Here is an 11,676-nt window from a genome sequence, read left to right as displayed (position 1 = left end):
CTCTCTGCTTGTGTGGGCCTGCAATCTCAAAGAAATCGTCAATGACCCTGTCTCTCGCCTGTGTCCAAAAGGAGGCTCTGTCATGGTATTTGTACTCCAACCTCCTCTCCTCTATGGATCTGAGCTCTATACGAGCGGCAAGCCAACTACCCCTCAATCCATGGGCTATCTCATGCACTCTTCAGAAGCCGATAAGGAAGCTGGGCCCCTCAGCAAATGCTCCTCTTGATGTGCTGCCTCCTATAATAAACTACTAATCTCTCAAAGGCCTACATCCAAGGTGCTTGTAGGGTTGACCTGGAGTGAAAATCTAGCCTCTCTTAAATCTCCTCTATCCTGCTTAAAATCGCAAGGTCTTGGATGAGGCTAACGGATCTAGGTGTTCAAATGCGTTTCATGCCCTCCCAGGGAAAGAATAATAGGTGCATGGTTAAAAACGTAGTGCCTGCCAAAATACTAATCATGCCACCACGACCACAAGCGTACTCATCTACATAGAGCCAATCTAATATGGATAGGTTAGGGCCGGTACTCCTCCTATTGGATCTCGACAAGGTTGCATCCATACTCTCATAAATGCCAAGGTTCCTGCCCCCCCCTAAGAGCCAAAAATAAACTCCTCCCAAGCCAAGTTTGTCCACCTCTCAGTCTGTCCTCTGCCAACTCTAACACGTCAAAATCCCCACCCATACACTAAAAATATGCTTGCAAAAGGGACTGATGAACTGTACTCTAGAAGGTGGATCTGCCTCCTATGATGGTGGCGTTCGGTGCAATACATTTAGAAATCCCACACAATCCTCTCCAATCTTGATGGTCACCCAACTAAGCTCGTCCAATGATAGTTGTGCCTGAGTTAACCACTGCTTTGACAACAGCTGCTGAGTTAACCAGAAGGTGTGACTCAATCTCTCAAAAAAGATGATGCTTTTGTGAAATGAAGAGAATGTCAATGGGTCCACCAACCACCGTTGCTCTGTGAAGCTCATCATGAAACACACCATGCCTCTAAAAGCACCGTGGACCCCCCAAAACTTAAATGTTCCAAGAGACAATCTGAATAACTAAGATCTACAGGAGGCATAACTGTCGGAACTGCACTCCACTCGAAGAGTCTTGGGCATGGGTTTTGATGAAGATCAGTCATTGTTAGTCTTGGGGTGAAGCCAAGCCAAATGGGCACGAATCTTGTTGAGATGTCAAGCTCAACATGAGCTGACACTCATGAGGCGCGTGCATGACCGTTCGACATTTACATCATTGGTGGGTTTGGTAGCTAGCATCAACATATCTTTGCCTGAGATTCTACAGCTGGACTACATTGACTAGTCCACACCTACCCACTCCACTTAGCGTGTTCACATTATCGACTGCTTGTATATACTCTATTATGTGTGTTAGTCACTTTATCTTCTTTATAGACCTCTTTTGTTGTGTGAAGAAGAAGAAGAATTTTTAGCCTCTCACCTTGTGTGCTCTCTTCTAGGGTTTGTGTGAGTATGTGTGTGCTTGCAAGAGCTCAAGCTCTCTTCTCCCCTGTATCTTTTCATGGTATCAGAGCTTGGTTCATCCGAAGGGCTAAGTGGCAAGCAAGAGAAGCATATGAAGTGGTACGAGGGTAAGAGCTTCATTTACTCTTCCCCCTTTGTGTTGGCTACTACACCCTTGTCGGGAGCTCTTTGGGAGGCACCGGAAAACGAACTCCAATTGAGGAGCTTTCTTCGCGGGAGAAGAGATACAAGGCAACTATATTATTTGTTGGACATAATTTTTCAAGTCGAAATCGTGTTTCTGGCGCGTCTGGACCTCCTTTTTTCAGTTCGCCACAGCAGGAGTTCACGCGGCGGGCACTATGTGTAAGTTTCGATTCTCTGCAAAACTTTGTTTTGGGAATTGCAGGAAGGGCGATTGGTTGTGCAGACATTGTGTGTACTGTTGTGCAAAGAGGTCTTCAAGTTTCCACTCGGTGTATGTATGCAAATTGAGGTCACTAGTAGTTGTGACAATTCGGGTGCAGTATAGTACCGCTATAGAGAATACAATAGTTTGTGCAAGTTAAACAAGAGTGATATTTTTTGATACATTTGTGTTGCAAACAAGATATCAAATGATGGAATAAACCATATTTATTGTAGAGAAGCTTCACAAGAACAACTTCCATGCTTGAGGTTTAGATTGACAAATTTCTTGATGGGAAAAGGTTATTGGGACTACATTGAAGGTGAACATGAGAAGGCAGCACCAGAGATACCGGAGATTAATCCAACTGCAAAGAATTCAAGGATTGGAATCAAGGAGCAAGGAAAGTCATGTATTGGCTTTCTATTATACAGGACACTGGGATTGGTCATATACATGATACCAAGTCACCTAATAAGGAGACATGGGACACCTTGGTGAAGTTGTATGAAATTAACACCAAGGTACGAAAGATTCAGTTGAAGAATGAACTTCATACTATGAAGAAGAAAAATATGTCTGTGAATGATTATGCCTTGAAGATCAAGGGCATTGTGGAATCCCTTGCATCAATTGGTGTTTTTGTTGATGATGATGATAAGACGGAAGTGTGTCTACGTGGTCTCGGGCCACAATCTCGGGCCACAATATAAGGCGTTCAAGATGTCTATTTAGACTCGGGAGAACATTCCCAACTTCACAGATTTGGTGTCAGTGCTGATCATTGAAGAGAAGAATTTGGGTGAAGATCAACAGTCTTCACAAAACAAAAACAGTTCAGAGCAGCATGCCTTCTACACAAGTGCAGGTAGAGGAAGAGGTAGAGGTCATGGACGTGGCCAAGGTGGGAGCCGAACATGTAATCAGAATTATGGTCAGCAACAGCAATAGTCCCAAGAATCGCAACTACAACACACAGGTGGAAGAGGCCAGTTTAGAGGCAGGGGAAGTCAACGAGGTCATGGTAATTGGCAAAGGCAGCATAATGATACACGAGGCTATTTTTACTGTGGTAAGCCTAGACATATGCAGGCTATCAGAAACAGAGTGACATGCAAAATGGAAAAATGCAGCAAAATAACTATGTGTTCTCTAGCAAAAAATAATGAGGATAATGAGAGGTTGTTTGTTATGCAACATGTAGTTAATACTGTGTCTGAAAATGATGTAGCAGCATGGAAGGATAATGTATGGTATGTTGATTCAGGTTCTTTGAACCACATGATAAGTCATGGTGAGTGGTTCAAGGAAATGAATAGTCTTGAAAGACCAGGTTTTGTTGAAACAGGGGATGGCACTATTCATCTGTTTGTCCATGTTGGATATGTGCCATTGTCTATGTAGGATGGTAAGGTGAAGTACCTTGCAGATGTACTTCATGTTCTGAACATTACAAAGAATCTGGTTTCAGTTCGCCAAATGATTGAGCAGGGTTTGCAGGTCCGGTTTAAACCTGATGGGGCTGTTATGTAGAAGAATTTAAAGATAAGTGCATGTTGGTTGCAAAAGACAACAAAGTGAGCAGAATGTTTACATTAAACGTAAATATGCCTCAGAAGTGAGTGCTGTAATTTTTACAAATGGTTCAAAAGTTGTTACAGATATAGACATTTGGCATAAGAGAATTGGGCATGTAAATGTGCAAAGAATGAAGTCTATGCAGACTAAAGAAATTTTGTCAGGGCTTCCTAAGTTTAAGGTTGAAGGTATGCATAAAGTATGTGAAGCATGTCAATTTGGAAAGCAAACAAAGCATGTATTTCCACGTAACAGAAATGTGAGTAGGAATGTACTAGATGTTGTGCATTCAGATGTATGGGGTCCTGTAAACTATGTCTATGGGGGACTGCAGGTACTACGTAACGTTCATTGATGACCACACGAGAAAAGTGTCGGTGTATTTCATGAAGGAGAAAGAGTGAAGTGTTCACTCATTTTCAGATTTTCAGAGTCATGGCAGACAGGAATGCATGTGAAGTGCCTAAGGTCAAATGGAGGGGAATAATACTTCTCCATTGAGTTCTCTGAATTCTTGCGAAAGAATGGCATTCAGAGACAATTTATATGTAGATACACTCCGTAGTAGAATGGAGTTGTTGAGTAGAAAAACAGGCACATTGCAGAGATAACACGAGCATTGATGGGGCAGAGAAGAATATGCTGCATAGCTATTGGGCTGAGGCTGTGTCTACAACAGTTTATATCATGAACAAGACTCCTACTGCAGCCATACATGATGTAACGCCAGAGGAGAAGTTTACTGGCAAGAAACTTGATTTGTCTCACTTGAAAGTTTTTGGATATAAGTAATAACCTAGAGACCTCATGTAAGAGTATCTAAGAGCCGCTAAGTATCTCTACAATGATGGTTAGTGTTTTTTTAAGTCCTTTATTGATAGGTTTGTAGCCACAAGGTCCCATCCCATGTCGATCAAGGCTACGGTACCAAGGCTCCATCTCACTAAGAGCCAAAAGTCCTACCTAGATCACCACGTGGCAATGGTTATCTTCTTGTGGATTTTTTTTGTATCTTTGGTTTGTTTGTTTGTTTTTTTTTTTAAAAGACTAGTTTCACGTTCACAATTCACCTAAAAGGCTCTATTCTAACTAAAGAGATCACACTAAGGAAGGTACAATATTTGACATACTCCTTGGCATACTCTAAGGTTGATCTTAGGGAGGATTGAACTAGGACCAAGGCCTAAATGGTTATCCAAGTAATAACTAGAAAATTGATAGACCAGTTACGTAACAATGTAAGCAAGCACTCAAACAAACACTAACTGGAGAATCATAGAAAAGATTGAAACAATAGCAAAAGGTGAGAATGGGTTAGAATACACGGGCAATGAGAAAAATCATGTCCATATCAAGGTTACACGTCCACTGCATGTTGTAAATCTGGATCCGATCTACACATTTGCACCTTAATAAACTGTAAATCAAACTCATCTAGCAAGCTCATCGTCAGTAACCTTAGTTCGTAAAGCATGCTTCGATTCTTTGCACTAGGCTGGTTTTCCCTCTCACTTGGGTTTGCTTCATATATATATGTGTTCTCTGGTATACTAGGCAATGGTCTCAGTGCATCCTTACTGTGATATGAAATGGCTACTATAGGAAAGTGAGCTAAGTAGCTACCATGAGCTAAGCTATCTAGAAAATCACCCACCATTCTCTAGAAGGAACAAGGAGTTGAAAATATTACTCCAATAAATGACAGTGTAAGTCCATAAGTTCTTGGCCTCCTCCCCTACTCTACAAGCCGTTCTTGTGTAGTTCTAGATTGATAGGGTCCTCCCATTGGGTTATATACACTCACGTGATCATGTCGTTATGGTGTCTCTCCTACCATGGACTACAATATTCATATCCCATAGTATCTAAAATAAGTTCTACAGTGCTAAACATTAGTAGGACATTGCGTACAACATGCGATGCCTATAGGTAAAGCATGGTGCAAGGAGATGGAACTGTAGGTAGAACAGGTTCACAAAGGTGGCTCCACAATATCTCTCCCCTAGTTATGCATAAACATAGCATGAGTGGTTCTAGAAAAGTGGAATACTTAGCTGCGCTCGATAGTACCATTCTTGGCAATGCAGGTCCAAGATAGTCGGTCCACGAAAATTTCATGCTCACGATCTGTAATATATAGTCATACTTCATTCTTTTGTTTTGACATGTGCTCTTTTGTTTCTTATTATCTTTTTTTTAAATGGTTAGTTGGATATTTAGTATGTGTATAGGTGCTATATTGTTGTACATGTTGGTGCAAGCTATATTGTCTTGGGGTAGCTTTTTCCAAAAAGCTCCCTCTTGATATGGACATGAACTTTGTCGGAGAGAAAAATGTGGAGGGTAAAAGTAATGATATTAGCATAAGTCCCCCCTTCCTGCTTTCTATCATACCTTGACATCTTGAAAGGTATTTTAGGTTTTTTGTAACCATCCTTTCCAACTGTGCTCCATAAATGTTTGTTGGCTAGGAGCACCCTTTGTTCCTTGTTGTGACATGTCAACTTTCAACTTTAATGGCAAAAAAGGACTCTCATAAGATCGAATGGAGCTTATGGGTTTGCCCTTATAGATGAGCAATGGAGTCGACACTTGCATAGTGGGTCGGCGGTCTAGGGAAACTAACGGGGTTGGGACTTTGATAGCCAACAACAGTTTTATAACCTTTAGTGATGTAGAAGCTTCACCATCAATCACCATGTCTGGTGTGATAGGGATTCTCTTTGGGATCCAGACCAAGGTTCTTTTACAATCGCTTTCACTTTGATGGCATTTGAGCTATTGAAGCTTTTATCCATCACTGAGGAGACTTGGAAATTTGTAAGCGGCAGCAATGAGACTATTGATATACATTTATGTTTTCGTATCCAAATATAATGGTTGCTCTCGTAGTAGTAGCTCTGAGCTTTCAGTAAGTGCTTGGGTATCCATTTTGGGGTAACTTGTAACTTGGACTTCCTGCACCAATTCTTGTGTTGAGGTCCTCCTTGCTTGGTCAGTTGAGGTGGTATTGATGGTGGAAACCCATTTCAAGGTAGATTTGGGTTGCCACTTCATAGCTCATCGTATCTTCTTGTTCTTTTGATATGGAGGTGTTTGCTATGCAGAGTTAAAAGAATCAAGAGATTTTTGAATAGTGGACGCTAAAGTGAAGAGAGTTTTCATAGATTTTGTGGATGTTGAAGCTACCTCCTTGTTGCATCTCTCGATAATAGTGAGAGGTGGCAAGGGTTTATGAGTAGGTTGTTCAGCTATGGTTTCACCCACAGAGACACATACATCCTGCATTTTTCATCCATGTGTGACCAAGTGTTACCAGTTCAAGTAATGTTCTTGCAGGCATAACTAGAAAGTCTACCATTAGGTACTTGTTGCTATCATAGTATGTCTCTATTTGTAGTAGTCCAAGAACCTTGGTATTCCTACCATGGATACCTTTCACCTTTAAAGAGGTATCTACGAGTTGGGGTTTCCTCAACTGGTTCCATGCATTGAAGGAAATAGATTGTGACTAGCCTCCGTATATCAAGTAATGCATTATAAAGCACTTTACCATAAGGGCTAGGAAATTGAATGGATGTTCGTATAGCTTTTCGACGTTGTTGAAGTTTGGCTCATCTTTCCCTTGCCTCCTCTTGGGCTTGGGACTTCTTTTGAGAGGTCCTTTCCTTAGCGACTCTCTTGTCATGCGAAGCACGTAAGGATTCTTCGATAAGAGGTCCATAGTATTTTTTTAACTTACTACCATTAAAAGGAAACCAACAGAAGAGTCTCAACACATATAGTACCTTGTGGAGTAACTTCACAAACCCTGAATGGTCTCTTTCTAGTATATTTAAGCCTTTTCTTTTCACTACGGACCCCATACATAAATACAAGATCTCCTACCTTGATCTTCTTGTGGTTGAGATTTTGGTGGTACCACTTCTTCCTTCGGTTCTTTTTGGTCAGCATGTTTTGCATTGCAATTTGTCTTTCCTCTGTAAGTTGTTCTAAAACAAATAACCGGTCAGCCAATTCATTACCATCAAGTTTTTCACTTACAGCTACTCTTAAGCTAAGGAACGACATTACTGCCTCAAGTCCATACATCATCTTAATGGCACGCAACCAATTACAACTTTGTATAATGTGCGATAGGTTGTTGTGAGCTTACACTCCCAGTCTCACTGTGTGTCGAGCCTCAAAAGTCTTTGTCAATATCAAAATACAAACCTTGTTGGTGCTCTCTGTTTGGCCATTTGCTTGTGGGTAATATGGTGTTGACTTATGGTGAGCAATCATGAATGTGTTAGTGAGATTTTTTATTATGTTGTTGATGAAATGCTTACCTTCATCACTCACTAGCTCAAATGGACATCCAAAGCGGGTAATGATATTCTCATAGAGAAACTTAGCAGTCATCGTGGCATTTGCTTTTCGTGAAGCTCTTGCTTTAGCCCATTTAGCAGTCCATGGCAGTTGCTTTTCGCGTGAAGCTCTAGCTTTAGCCCATTTGGTTACATAATCTGACAACAACGATAAAGCGTGCTTGTATGCCACTTGCACAGCAGGACTAATAGGGCCAATGAAATCTAAGACCCATTTTTCAAAAGGTTGGTTGACTCTGACAGAATACAATGGCATCATGCCCTTCTTTTGTGGCTTTACACGACGTTGGCACTTGTCACATCCCTTGAAAAATAGTGCACAATATTTGAAGAGCGTGGGCCACCAATACCCTGATTGGAGTATTTTTCTTGCTGTAACATCACCTGTGAAGTGTCCACCAACTACCCCTTGGTGTGCTTGTTCGATGATATATAACTATTCATCCTCTCTGGGACAGCGTATTAATATGTCATCCTTACCTCATCTACAAAGAGTTCCAACCAATAAGTTGGTTAGGTGCACTCTCTTTTAGCAACTTTCTTGCTAAATCTTTCCTCAATTCCTTTCCTTCTAGAAAACCATTAGCTAAAAAGTTAGCAATTCTCTCTCTCCATTCTAGTTTTGTTTTTGGATGTCAATAACCTATATTTTGATGCTTTGGTGATAGGTGCCCCCATATCTTCACAAGTACTGGATACAGGTTTGATGACATACGAGATAGGTGGTTCCTCATTATGAGGAGTAAATTCATGGAATAGATATTCCCATGTGTTCTATTTATGGATTGGAGTTAATCCATGAAATATAATGTTTCCCACTTTATGAATTCTCCTAGACAGGTTTAGATTGGGACGCCTTTCTAAATCCTGACAATCATAGCTTACTTTATACGTACGCAAGTGAATCCATACATGCGTAGACATATTGGTTGCATCATCTTGATAATATGAAGTTTTGTATGGTTATTTATTTTTAATCAATTGATTTATTAATTGATTGTCTTGGTTGATGCAAGTGCAGATCATTGGACTAGATAATGGAGGCGAGCTGATGGTTTAGGGATATCTTGAAATGACCGATTTCGAATGTAGACGAATAATATTCGATTATGTGACAACAAGTACAATTAATTTAACTTGGTGAGAAGCCCTTGCACCATAGAAAGAGTACATGAACTAACCAAGATTGCGGGGCTTTGCCCAACTAAACTCGGGAGCATAAAACAGCTCAACTGAGAAGCTAATCTTCCATAACGTAGCTCACAATTGTATGGGCAAGGTGTGTCACTCACCTCATAAAACAACTCAACTGAGAAGCTAATCTTCCATAACGTAGCTCACAATTGTATGGGCAAGGTGTGTCACTCACCTCGTAAACGGTTGTGCTCGGATTCTTGTAGGAGACGATGTTGCCATGCAGCCAAACTCCAAGATCTACTCTAGCGGCACCGTCGCAATGCAAAGGAAGCTCGACCCTCCTCTCACCGTCGCAATGCAGAGGAAGCTCGACCCTCCTCTCACGCAATGCAAAGGACGCTCGATCCTCCTCTCACTCAATGCAAAGGAAGCTCGACCCTCCTCTCACTCAATCTCCATCTCTCACATGCATACACATACGCAATGGGCATATAATAGCTCTAATTGAATTAGGCAAGCAAGAAAGACACCCAAGAGAGCAAGAGAGTAGAGAAGAAGAGCACTCTATTAGTTGCATAAGAGAATGAGTGGTGAGAATACAAATTTACCCTTATCTTAGTCCCCAGTCTTCACACCTTAGCCAGCCATACTTAAAATATAGGTCCATCGCGATCCAAGGCCGCCTAGGCTTGTGCAAACACTTAATCTAAGTACGCCATCTCCATAATTAATCCTGTGGTGCACCTTTTATAAACATGTGGCGATCGCACACTTAAAATATACAATGTTAGCATTTTTAATGTCAACGGCCAAATGAAGTGACGGTTGCCAAATGGATGGTGTCGACACTGGAGAGATGTCTAATGAGGTTTAACATGCCTCCCTTCTTGATGCAGATTCCGTCCTCGAAAAATGTCGATGAAGGTTTGTCGAGGCTGTTGTTGTTGGTTGCATATTGGCATTGGAAATGTCAAAGGTCTTGGGAGGTCTACAAGGCAATATGGTAAAACGAGTAAGGTGTTCCTATGGAAACATCAATCAAGCATGTTGTTGTTGGTTGCATGTTGGCGTTGGAAATGTCAAAGGTTTGCAAGGCAACATGGTACAACGAGTAAGGTATTCTTGTGAAAATATCAAGCATAATGCAAACATTAATCAAGCAGTGGAGGAAAGATTTTCGTGATTGGTCAAATTTTCTAGTTAATACAAAGGTAATATTAAGATTGGTCCAAATTTGATCTAAACTAAGATAGAGTAAAAAGCATGCCTTGGGTTATGCCTTAGTCTCGACACACTATCAGTTTGGTGAAACCATCTCTAGCTATTCTCTCACCTTATAAATAAAACTGCTAAGTAATTATTATAAGCGTTCGTTTTGATTCTAAAAATATAAAAGTAGGACACTACCTTGCTGAGATGAGTTGTATACTAAGTTGGATCCAAAGGTAGAAAAATGTGTGTTTATTGGGTATTCCCTTGAGCAAAAGGGATATAGATGAGCAAAAATATAAAAGTAGGACACTACCTTGCTGAGATGAGTTGTATACTAAGTTGGATCCAAAGGTAGAAAAATGTGTGTTTATTGGGTATTCCCTTGAGCAAAAGGGATATAGATGCTATAATCCTGTAACCCGTAAATTGAGAGTAAGTGTGGATGTTGTATTTTGATGAGATGAGTAGTTGGTATGCTGCTGAAAAAGATGCTGTTGGGTCTGATGTAAGTGAAAACGTGGTTGCACAGAAAGCAAGTCAACAATCATAGTCATTGAGTGGACCAGGAGAGTCCTCATCTAGTGGTTCTATTGATAGACCATGGAGTGGAAGGATGCGTTATAATACCAGTCCTAGAAATGTAGTTGGTACATCACATATAAAGGCAAAGAGAAATTTGTTGAGCCCCTTGGTATGCGTGATATTTTTGCAGGGCATTCTCTTGTTAATGTTGAGAGTCTAGTGGCTCGGAGATGAGCCTTGATGAGGAGCTTGGAATTCCAACAAAATGAGAACACCTAGTGTGAAGAAGGCTATGGAAGCCATGAATGCAAAGTCACGAAGACTTGGAAGAGTCAAAAATCATATGCAGAGGTTGACTTATGATGGTTATGTGTGGCACATCACTATGCTTATACGGCAAAAGTTGTGCAAGTTATAGAACCCACATGTTTTGATGATGAGGCTATTGGAAATGTGTGTTGGGAGAAAGCTATGGATGGGAAAATGGATGCATATGAGACTTGGGATTTGGTGTCATTACCTAAAGGAAAGAAAGCTATTAGTTGTAAGTGGGTGTATAAGGTGAAACATAACAGTAATGGTAGCATAAGTAGGTACAAGGTTAGATTGGTAGCCAAAGGATATGAGCACACACATGGGATTGATTATGAGGAGACATTTACACCAATTGCAAAAAAGATGACAACTGTGAGAGTTTGTGATTGCGGTGGCGCAGCTAAAGGCTAGTTTTTACATCAGATGGATGTAAAAAATGTATTCTTGTAGCAAGAAGAAGTGTATATGGAATAGCCACTTGGTTTTGAGGATATAGGTCACCTGGAGTATGTATGTAAGCTTTGCAAGTCTTTGTATGGGGCTGAAGCAAGCTCCACGAGCATGGCATGACAAGATTGCCGAGTATCTTGTCACTATTGGTTTTCATATGGCAGATGCAGATCACTCCTTGTATATGCGTAGG

This window comes from Cibotium barometz, chromosome 40 (genome assembly GCF_041138505.1).
Source record: "Cibotium barometz isolate CiBa-2024 chromosome 40, ASM4113850v1, whole genome shotgun sequence".
Taxonomy (NCBI): domain Eukaryota; kingdom Viridiplantae; phylum Streptophyta; class Polypodiopsida; order Cyatheales; family Cibotiaceae; genus Cibotium; species Cibotium barometz.
Note: the sequence above shows the minus strand (reverse complement) of the source record.